Source organism: Echinops telfairi, unplaced genomic scaffold (genome assembly GCF_000313985.2).
Source record: "Echinops telfairi isolate 266 unplaced genomic scaffold, ASM31398v2 ScPeMD7_3509;HRSCAF=4178, whole genome shotgun sequence".
Classification (NCBI taxonomy): domain Eukaryota; kingdom Metazoa; phylum Chordata; class Mammalia; order Afrosoricida; family Tenrecidae; genus Echinops; species Echinops telfairi.
This window is the reverse complement of record NW_022107407.1, coordinates 15442066-15453784: the sequence shown is the minus strand read 5'-3', so window position 1 is coordinate 15453784 and position 11719 is coordinate 15442066. Positions and strand designations below refer to the sequence as shown.

Sequence of the window (11719 nt, the reverse complement as noted above, 5' to 3'; positions counted from 1 at the left end):
GCATACTTTTCTGGTGGCATTGTAAAAAATTATTTTGGAAAATTATGAATTAAAACATGTATCTATATAGCAATTCTGCTCCCAGGTTATTATACAAGAAAAAAAATAGAAAACATTTGTCTGCAGACCCTTCTCTGTACAAGAATGTTCATAGCAGCTCTATTCTTAGCAATAACAATCTAGAAACAGCTCAGGCTTCTATAAAAAGAAGAATGGATAAAATGGTATGCTCAACAATGAATTATTATTCAACAGTAATAATGAAGAAACCATTGATTATACTAAAGCTGGACAAAGCCCTGAAAACATTATGTTTAATTAAGTGAGACACAAAAGAGCCTGATTCCAGTGATGTGAAGTACTGGAAAAAGCAAATCATCTATAATAATTTTATGGTAACGGAAAGTAGAATATCAGGTACTTCAGACTACGAGAAGGGAGATTTCTTAGGAAGAAGTGTGTCCTCCTTTCTGGGTGATGGAGCTAGCGTATAACTTGATAGCTGTGTGGCCACTGGGCATACACATTAGTCAAAACTGTTAGGAAGAGATCAGATTTCAATGAATTTGAAATGATAAATAAAGCAGCGATACGGAGCCTCCCATTACGAGGTATGAGTTTTCTGAAGCCACTGTGGTTTTGGATGCTGGGAGGAGAGGAGGTGGTGGCCTGGTTGTCTGAGTTGTCCGAAGCTGAACTCCTTCAGGAAGATTCCTTATCACTGATGTGGAGCAGGCTGGAGGACTGGTGGGACCCCAGGGCGGTTGCACTCATAGAGGGTGGTGGCGTCGTTTTACTGACTTCTCTTGGAAGCATACCCAGTGAGGCTGACCTGCCTGCCATAGTGTGCTTCCGTGCTTCCTGCTCTAGAGCATAAGGCACACAGACGACTGTTTTTCCTTCCCACTCTGCAAGTGCCACATGAACGTGTAGAAAATCTACATTCCAAATCTCTCCGTCTTAACTCTGCCTCTGTCCTCTAAAGGCGCCAACTCATGCATAGCTCGAGTGTGCCCCTGGCAAAGAGCACACCCAGCCACCCACTGGAGTCCCAGTTGGTGTATTGCATGGGGTACAGGGAACCATTTGTGGGATAGCAGCAGCTCAGTGGTGAAGCTGCTGCAGGCCGAATGGATTTGGTTTTATTGGAGATGAAACCAGGATAGACCCAGCGGGGTTTAACAAGGAAGACTGCTTTGATTCTATGGAAAACACCCACAGTCTTTCCAGGCTCTCCATCCCACATTCTCATCAGAACTGCATGTGGCACGGGAATGTTGTCTGGCTGGGGTTCAGGTCGGATTTGCAGAGCCACAAACATATCTTCTCTAGGCTCAGTTTTTTGTTGGCTCTCTCTAAGTCTCTCTCTCTCTCTCTCTGGTATCACTTTCAACTTTAGCTGTTCTCTTTTCCAGTAGCCTCATTTCATCATCCACAGAATCCACTTGGGCAGTTCCAGGGAGATCAAGAAGAGAATTCCCTTCAACACTGCACTGCTGAGGATCCGAGCCCATAGGCTCTGCTGTTTCAATCCTGATGTCATTTGCCTGGGTCTCTGCACTTCCATTTCCAGCATGCTTTGTTGTTGGGCTGCTGAAGAGGAAGAGGAACTAGGTGCTGTTTCAGAGTTAGACTGGAGCTCAGCCACAGGTTCAGTGCTTCTTTGACAAATGCCAACTACTGTCAGCACCTTCACGATCTCGATTTTCTTCTTCAGTAGAGGCTTCGATAGCTGCATCTCCCATAGCAGACACAGTGGAAGTTACCCTTTCACATTGAGATACCTCTCGCTCTTCATGAGGTTGTTGTGAAATTTTCTGTTTATGCTGCTGCAAGAGGTTGTCAGGATTGTGCATGTTTTATAGTTAAAATAGAGGTTTTTACACTGAAGATCAATTTTGGTTCCCATCATTTTAGCAATTTCTGCGCAGTTAGGATGATGTTCAACCAGGCGTCTTTTTAACAATTTCAATTTCTTCTGTCCATAGAGAGGTCTCTATAAGCTCTGTGGGAAGGGGCGCTGGTGGCCATGGCAGAAGAGATGGAGGTTCTTTAGCGGCAGCTGCAGCCTCATTTGCCATAGACCTGGTGGTCCAGCCCTTAAGGCAGCCCTGGCTGGTGGCAATCTTTCAGGCCCTGGGTGTGGTCTGATCTCTCTCCTCAGTTTCTTCTGCTGTGTCTTCTGTCATGTCCATTTCCTTGGTATTTCTTTTAGAACCTTCCATCTCATTTTTTAGTTTTTCACCTTATTTTTCTCTTCCTTTTTTGCCCTTTATCTTCTTTTTCTTCTTGTAAAGGTCCAGCAATTTGCTGCTGATTTATTTCTCTGCATTCTTTCTTTCCATAATTTGTTCTTATGAAGGCTTTATAATTTCATTTTTCTTGGTTAGATAGTAATATAAACTCAATTCGAAACATTCTTCCTAAGGAAACAAAACAAAACAAAATAAAAACATTCTTCCTTTCCAAGCAGGATGCAATCAGTCCCAGGTTTTTAGATGTTGAAGAAACTTGTCCTGAGAGAATTCCTTCTCATGGTCAGTCCAAACCTTCATAGACTGCCTATATTTGCAGGCCTTCATTGGATCTTCCTTCAGTCCATTCAGGTTAACAAATGGCCCATCTTTGTTCTGCATCAAACATCATGTGTGGGGTTTCAGAGAGCTTTCATTTTTGGTTCTCATTATTCTCCTGCTCAGAGAGCCCATGAATAATATAGAAATCTCATGTCCACTCCCAGAAGTGGAGCTCCTAGCTCCCTCCCGCCCGCTCTTTGAAAGCTCTCATGCTGCTCTCTGTGAGCTTTCCCATTCCGGAAGCAGCTTGTCATAGCACTCCGTTGCTCAGCTTTCCTCAGAGGATTATTTTCTACTCTGTAGACCTTTTTCTCCCAAGCCTCCAGGAACTGATCGTGTTAACAGGTTTTTTTGTATTCTTTGTTGTCTTACATGATTCTTCTTTTAAAAAAATAAATTGAGTTTTCTCCTTATCAGCCATTTTTTCATCAAAGGCCTTGCAAGTACTCCAGTCTTGGTCCACCTTGGCATCTGATGACTTGTTACACAGTGGCATTTCAACTTTGGGGCCAAGACCTTCAAAAATGTGGGTGCTTCTTCTCCCGTTTTTTCTCAATTGTTTGTAGCCTAGGACTCTTTCCAGTTGTTCTGATGTGACAGACTCCCCTATTCTCATCAGAATGATTTGGGTGATACCACGGTGTTCCTGCTCCACTCCAGGAAGGGACACAAGCCTTTGGGGCTCCTCTTTAAGCTGCTCTCTTTCTGTTTAAGAATGTGTTGCTCTACTTTTGTAGTGTCTCGATCCACATGATCCATATTCTACATTAACCCTTTCTTTGAAACTTCGGAGGGTGAGATAGTTTGGTCATCTCCACATAGTTACCCAGAAAATGGAGAAGTTGGAATTTCATGTTTGCCTCCAAATAAATGTTGGATCCTTCGCAACAGAATCTCTTTACCCGTCTGGCAGTAAGTACATTACAGATAAGATGGCAGCACTGACATGCTGAAAATGGAGATCAGAAACCTGCTCTGGTTATGGGTGCTTTGATGCCAGTCAACCAGGATCCTCCTGGCATGGGCCAGGGTGAAACTGATCATATGCAGTTCTCATTTCTTGAGGCCTGTCAGAATTTGTATAAAGTTCTGTACAATGAAGGTCATCTTTGAAAGAGTTGCTGCTTCTGCTGCTATTAAGAATTGTAACCCCTGACTCATTTCAAGGGACTGCATATTCTTGCTGGTGAGGAGTGCTCACAAAAGTGTGCTAGGACAGAGAGCAGAGAACAACTTCACTGTGCTGTGCTGAAGGCTCCTTGGCTGGGAAGATAACCTGAACTTGTTGTTATCAATAAAGAAGTTCTCACTAGGCTGTGAGTTCAAGTCCAATAATCAATCATGTTCCTAGGAAACCACCTTGGTGGGGGGTGGGGATGGGGCTCTAGGACATGGGTCGTTGGTCCCTTCACCTCTCTCGTCTGACAGGTGGCAGCTGTGGTGGCGGAGGCAGAGGCGGACCCTTCCAGCAGAGACAGTATAGACAATGTGGTGCTCAGCGGGACTGAATGCAGCTGTCACCAAGCACTGTACCGCTAGGGTATGCAGCCCTGCATGCTCCAGGCCTAACCCCAGGCCTGGGAAAAGGTGATTCACTGTTATTTTGATTAGCATTAAGTGCAGTAACGTTTGCACAGCTCAAACACTCCATAGCATCTGTAAATTTACTCAGTTGGCATCCATGCATTAATGAGTAAGAAACTAATGTCAATCCCTCTATGTGTGATATTCAGCATCTTCCTGCAGGATAACTTAGGTACCACACTACCTGATATAAATCAAGAGATAGTAAGGGATACAATTGTTAATTTGTATTTAAGAATGTCATGTGCTGTCATAAATGAACAGAAATAAAAATTACAACGTACATGAGGGGGTTCCCAAAAGAAACTGGAATTGTGGTGGGTGGATCAAAGCTTTCAGTAGTACACATTTTCCCACTAGGTGAGCATTCTGCAACTTGCTCTGAGTTAGCGCATCCAGTGGCATCACCTAGGAAGGTTCTCTCTGGTCACAGTGAATTTTTTCATAAAAGCAGTTTCACTCGAACCTCCTTTTTTGTGATGGCCAATTTAAGAAAACAGCTTGTGGGTGTGAAATTTCATTTCCTGCTCCAAAAATATGCCACAGAAACTGCTGTGATATTGAACACAGCTTACAAGGACAGTGCTATGGTAAAAATTCAAGTGTACAAGTGGTTTTCTCATTTCAAAAAAGGTAAAATGTTGATTGATGACAAACCTCATTCTGGACGTCCATCAACTTCTGGAACACATAAAAATACTGACTAAAAGTGCATTTGGAGTTTGCTCCACCAGGTCAGACTGTTACTTAAGCTTTCTATTTAGAGGTTTTGAAAAGATTTGCATAACAGTGTGTGACCAAAAAGGCCTGATTTGTGACAGACAGGGGACTAGTTTTGCCACCATGACAATGCATCTGCTCATGTAGCCATCTCATTGTCAGTTTTTGGCAAAAAAAACCAGCATGCCTCTGTTGCCCAACACACCTGACTCACCTTACCTCCCTCTGTGTGACTTCTTTTTGTTTCCATGAATGCAGAGGATCATGAAATGACAGCAAACTGATAACATAGAAGAGGTGAAGGGGAAAAAAATGGAGGTGCTGTCAGCCATCCAAACAGATGAGTTTGGAAAATGTTTCCAAGAATGAATCCAATCACAGATTTGACAAAAGTGTTAAGTATAATAGAGAGTAATTTGAAGGTAATAAGGTTGTTTTGTAAAAAAATAAAATTTAAATACATAGATTTGAAAAAATCCACAATATCATACAATCTCCTACTAATATTCCCTCAAGTAAACATGAAGGCAAGTGACAATATTGCTATGAAATCATAGAAATCATTATTACACAAATATATGCTATGACATTTTCAATATCTTCACATTTATGGGTAGGTTCTACATTTAATAAAGAAGACAGAATAATTTATATATTTGAATTATAGTCTTGGTAGGAAATATTGACTATAATATGGATGGTGAGAAGAACAAAGAGTTTGTCTTGAAATAAGTACAGCTCAAATATTCATTAAAATGGTGTTTGACAAGATTATTTCCCATGTATTTTGGAAAAATCAGTCCCTTGGGAAGGACATCATTATTGGTAAAGTAAAAGATCGAGAAAGAGGAAGCCCCCAAATGAGATGACTTGACACAGTCGGATCAACAATGGAATCAAATATAAAAGTAATTACAAGGATAGCGCAGCACTGAACAGTATCTCATTGTTGTATAGAACGTTAAACTTCTTACTGGTATCTAATAACAACATATGTCCATAAATACATCTGTACTCTGAGAGAAGAGATCATGTGTGCTATGATTTTGAGAGCACGTTAATTTTTACAGTAAGTTTCAAAGTACATGTATTTGAATAGCAATTAAATAGATTTTGTGTTAAACTGGGGTTTCTACAAAAACAGACATTCACGTGTGCATGAAATTTATATCTGTAATTTAAAAAGAAATTCAAAAGTGACTCCATAAAAAGCTTCCAAGGCTGTAAATATTTATAGGAGTAGTCAGCCTCATCTTCCTCTGAAGGAGGAGAGGATGCGTCAGAAAAGCCGATCTGTGGTTAGCTGCCCAAGACCACACACTTAGCCCACAGTGCCACAGCCTCTTGCTCTCGCTCTCAGATATTTCTATCTAACTTAGTAAAACCACTTGAGAGAATTATATTAATTGGCTCTGTCTAAAGATTCTTTAAAACAACTCACAGAATGTTTAAGAAACTTGCCAAAAGCTTGGGGTTTGCATAAGACAATCTGGCTGTAGATTCAATTGTTCTAACCACATTGTGTTAAAACTCCTTTTGTAAAATGACTTTTGAGAAAATATGGTTTGAAGCTTACTCTGAAATTTAACTTATTCTGGAAACCACATGTGCATGCTCTCTACTCTGAGTCTCAAAATACCCCAAAAGGGTAAAAAAAATCAATAAACTGCTGAGGCTCGATCTATACTGAACAATTGTAAAAAATTGTTACCTTTTATCAAATTTCTTTGGCTAATTGTAACACATTCTCCTTCCAAATGTATCTGTCAAATGCTTCACTCCAGTGACTTCTTTCTTTTCCCTAGTAGACCATGGGGGGCATCAGACATCGATTAAGCATTCTTTATACTTGGCTGGTATACAGTCATCGATGTTAGATTACAAAATCTAGAATAGCAGGAGATTTGTCTACTAAACTAACTTTGTACAAAGTTGAATAGGGTTCATGAGAGCTAATTAAGACTGCTGTGATGGTAACTTGGGGAGTACAAGGCAACACAGTAACCTTATGAGTAATTGCATGAGATGGATCAATCAATTATTTTGCAAATTTTATCAGAGGAAGACTGGATTTCTATTTGTGTAGCATTAATTTGAGTACATATCTCACTGTGCATGTAAGCAATAAAAACTCTAGAATTGCCCTGATGCCACCTTGAAGGGAGCACTAATGGCTTTCATTTTCTATGAAGAAGTATTCTCTTTATGCGAAAATGATCATATTATCTAGTATATTAGAGTATTAAGCTTTTTAGTACTAGTCTTAAATTTGGTTCTTCATTACTGTGCTTCTCCTTCAAGTTCCAGAGCCTTTCTTCTAATCGTTTGAAAAAATGGTTATATTTAATTAGATTTACATTAAAATTGTCCAGTCATGCTTACAACACCAGCACAAGAGAAGAAAGAACAATAAGTGGAATTAAGAAAAGCATTTTAATCTATATTTTAATAACCAGTAGGCATGATGACTTTGAGCAAGTCCAGTCAAATATCTGTACCACATTATGCTGTTCATTTATTTACCTATTTAAATCTTAAAATTAGCAACTAAATACTGCTGTGCTTTCACATGTAAAGAACTCAGAAGTCAACCTCACAAGAAAAAAGATAAATAAATTGAAAATTAATTACTTTACGTCATTCACCATGTTAAGGTCACAAAGTAGATTATCTCCACAAAACTGTGAATATAGTTAATCAAATCAAGATCAGTTTACCAGGAACCCTAAAGGACAATTGACAAACTGCTAGCTGTTAAGGGTGTACTTTGCTGTGATAGTGGGTATTGAATTGGGTTACTAAATACAAGTTCAGCAGTTCAAAACCACCAGCTGCTCCTTAGGAGGAAGATTAGGCTTTCCGTTTCTGTTAAGACTTGACAGTTTAGGAAACCCACAGCTCTACTTTGTTCAACAGGGTCAACATGCATCAGGATCAAGTCAATGTCAGTGAGTGAGGAGTGTGCTCACTTGAGATGTCAAAACTCTGGGTAGGTCAGTTTTAAAGTGCCCCCCCTTCCCAACACACACACACACACACACACACCTACACTTCCATAGGTTTTACCTCCAGGAGTCCCATAAGTTCTCACTGTGAAGATTGGAAGGAGGAAACCTTTTGTTTGGGGCTGGGGAAGGGGAAATGTATCCATTTTGAAATATGTTTTTAAGGGGATGTGGAGTAGATATTTTGGAACACACCCAGAGCATTCTCTGTAACAACGGCCTACCCTCAAGGGAACCATGGGGACCTTATCTAACCATCTTTGTGGTGTGTGTGAGAGGGGAGCAAAGGAAGGCCAATAAATAATTATTCGCTCCATAACCCAGAGAATCAGGACCACTGAAAACAAAATCAACACCAAAAGACTAAAACACACACACAAAAGAAGACTTTTTTTGCACAAGTCTAAAAAGAATACTCCCCATCCCCAGCATCTTACTACCAGCTGGTAATGAGATGTTAGTGATGGGAAGTATTTACCGTACTTCCACATGGTAAATATCATAAAACAGTGGATTGCAATTGAGAGAGCATTAAGATATAGGCTTTATTTTTCAAAGAATTCTTAGGGAAAACCAAAGGCAACGTGAAAGTAAAACAACAACAAAAAATAAACAAAACATGGAAATGAAGCGTCTGACATCACAAAAAGCACAGTTAGCCAGAATAATATAAACCCCAATTACTAAATTCATACATAACATGGCTATCCCTGAAGACAAAAACCTTATCAGGCATGATAAAAAGTTATATATATATATATATATATATATATATATATATATATATATCTGAAAAGGCAAAGCAAGCATCAGATTGAATTCTTATCCATATGTGTGTTGGCTTTCAAAGCAAGCATCAGATTGAATTCTTATCCATATGTGTGTTAGCTTTCAAAGCAAGCATCAGATTGAATTCTTATCCATATGTGTGTTAGCTTTCAAAGCAAGCATCAGATTGAATTCTTATCCATATGTGTGTTGGCTTTCCCCATTAACTTATTATCCAAATTTGCTTTTCATTGCCATTACTGAAAATATGGGAACTGTAAGGATTTTTCCCTTCGCACAGGTACTATGTTACATTTTGTCAATGGAGTCACTGGAAAGACCTTGTATGGGGAAGGGGACTATTTTCCTAATCCTAGTGTGCTCTCATTATTTCTTACTCCTATGATCTGGCTGCCAGCAGCGCAAGTGTGGTTTGTTCAGGGTGCTCACCTACATTAAGAGTTTCCGATTACATGACAATGGTCCAACTGAGTGCCCACATTCACACTGAGCTTCCTAGGCGCATTAGCCACTTCCTTCCCAGCCGCAACCGCCACGGACTCTACGAGGCTGAGTTCTACTTCCCAGTCAACATCCACTTTGCTGTCTTCTAGTTTTAGTCTATCAGGAACCTAGTTGGATGCTTCCAGATGGATAGTTCCGGTCTAAATTTCCATGACTCACGCTTTTGTCAGAAGATTACGAGCCAATCAGACTTAATTTATAGAGGCAACTCTGTCATCGAGAAAGCAATTCATACTAAAGTCTGAATCAGTTGATATACTATTGCTCTGCCTTAAGTTAGTCTTTAATGTTTCCTTAATACTTAGTTTTTGTTTTATCTAATAATGAAATATTGATATTAAAATCTCCTTACTTAAATAACTGTGTTTTATTTCTCCTGATTAGACTCTGACTGATAATAGAATTTATACCAGAGTGTACTTTCAGGAGACAGTTACACAAAGGAGATTTTAGAAACTGATTTGATCAAACTCTTGGCCTCGAGCACAATGATGACCTCTTTTCTAGTGAGAAATGGAATGTCAGTAGGGCATCTTGTAGCATCTGCCTCAACTAAGCATTTGCACCACACCTCAGCTTTCATTGGTTCAAGCAATATGAATTTTCAGATTATCTGGAAGTTTTTTAATAAATATGGGAATTATGCTATTTTCAGCTTTCTATATCCTAAGTGGAAACTCCAAGTGAATTTAATAATTAGTATTTGGGAATAATTGTTTTTACTTTAACTCCCAACTGTGGAGGGCTTTCCTTGTGCACACTGTAAATTTATAAAATTTTATTTGAACTCTTAATTCTTGGAAGTTTTTTTTCCTCTGGGAATTCTTAGAAGCTTGGTTTTAAATGAGCAAAAGAAGTTTGTTTTCATTTTGCTTTGACTAGGTGCATGATGGTAGTTTCTCAGGATCTGTTCAAACTATTTTGTTGGTATATATATTCCTAGAAGTTATGAATTCATGACCCAACACCATGCAAAAGTGGGTGTTCTACTCAGGTAGAGAAGAGTATACCACTTGAGATGTACAGATTCTTTGGTTAGAAAAAAAAGCTTTAAAATCTCAGTGGCTTAATACTACCCAAATTATATATTTTGCTCAGTTGACATGTCCACGATGGTTGACAGGAGCTTTATTCATGGAATTGCCTTAGAAATTGAGGCTGACTTGATTTTTGTAAGTCCTGCTGTCATCACCTCAGTTATTTGAAGACAGAGTTACCAGATTAACATAAACTCTTAAATCTTTTCTCTGGGATAAAGTCATATCAATCTTGTTCATACTGCATTTTGAACACGGTTTTCTTCATCATTAAAGGTCTAGTAGTAGTTGCCATATTTGGTATTAGCTGAGTGGCAGTTTTTATACAATCTGAACATCCCCTGCACATATGTGATGGGGTCAAATGTCAAACAATAAAAATATTCTCTTCAGTATTAGTTGAAAAGTCCACTGCTCATTGTCAATACCAAATCTAATGCTTTAAGAACTCACCTTACAGAGACATTTGTACATTTTTATGAGTCTGCAAGTATTTTTTATTCTGGGTAAAATCTGTACGTCTCAGAATTTTCCCACTGTGCCTATCAAGTCTCTGAACTGGCTACTAGCAAATATTGAAGAAGAAAATGAAGAAATGTCTTGGAGAAAGAGAGAGACTGAGAAAAAGAAACACTCAAGACTTACACAATTTATTTCTTAGCAATGTCAGGAAGCACTTTTTTCTCCTTCTTCTTAAAAGTAATTAAAGAAAGCCTAGTGGTATAACACGTAAAACTTTAAGCTAATAACAAAAAAGTTGACAATGACTCATATCAATTTTGTCATCTAGTAAACCTTATGGAGTAGTTCTAGTTTGTATATAGAGTTGTTATGATTTGGAATTGACCTAAAAGTATCTAGAAACAACAAAAAACATATATGATTCCATTAAGTTTTAAAAAAATATCTTTATTGGGACTGTTTGATCTGAGAATCAATGACAATTTGATGCTACAGTAGCACATATCTTCATTAAAATAAGGATGTGCAGAGATGGAATGCTCAGTTACCAGCAAATGTTCAGTTATTAGTTTTAGACTCAGAAGTTTTATGTTCATCCACTGGGGTAAGATTAACATTAATAATATTTTTTATTAATTGTGTTGTCACACAATTAATTTAATTGCTTATCATGATTGGTTTGCTAATATGAGCCAGGTATTTAGAAAACTAAAAATATCATGAAATTACATGTGTTTGCACACCTATGTATACCTTAAAGTATGACTTTTTTCCCCTCAGCATTAGAATGATGGTAGTGAATTCTAGTCCAAAGCATTAAAATAGAAAAGAAATTGTAGAACTTTATTGGGTAGAAATTTAGACTACATTCTTTTATAAGGTAAGCTTGGGATAAATTCATGATATGGAAAATTCTTTAGTATTTACTATCATTAACAACACCCTACCACCACCATCTTCTCTCCCACTGCCGGCACCTCCTACCTTCAGACATATCCCAGGCTAAAGTCTTAATTTTAACACACAAGTTCAACATGTCTCC

The 11719-nt window shown here is 38.6% G+C and overlaps 1 pseudogene; it reads right to left on the bottom strand.

Annotated features, from left to right (window-relative positions):
• Window positions 1–557: 557 nt before the first annotated feature.
• On the bottom strand, window positions 558–10510 carry LOC101648184 (annotated as a pseudogene).
• Between the last annotated feature and the right edge of the window lie 1209 nt (window positions 10511–11719).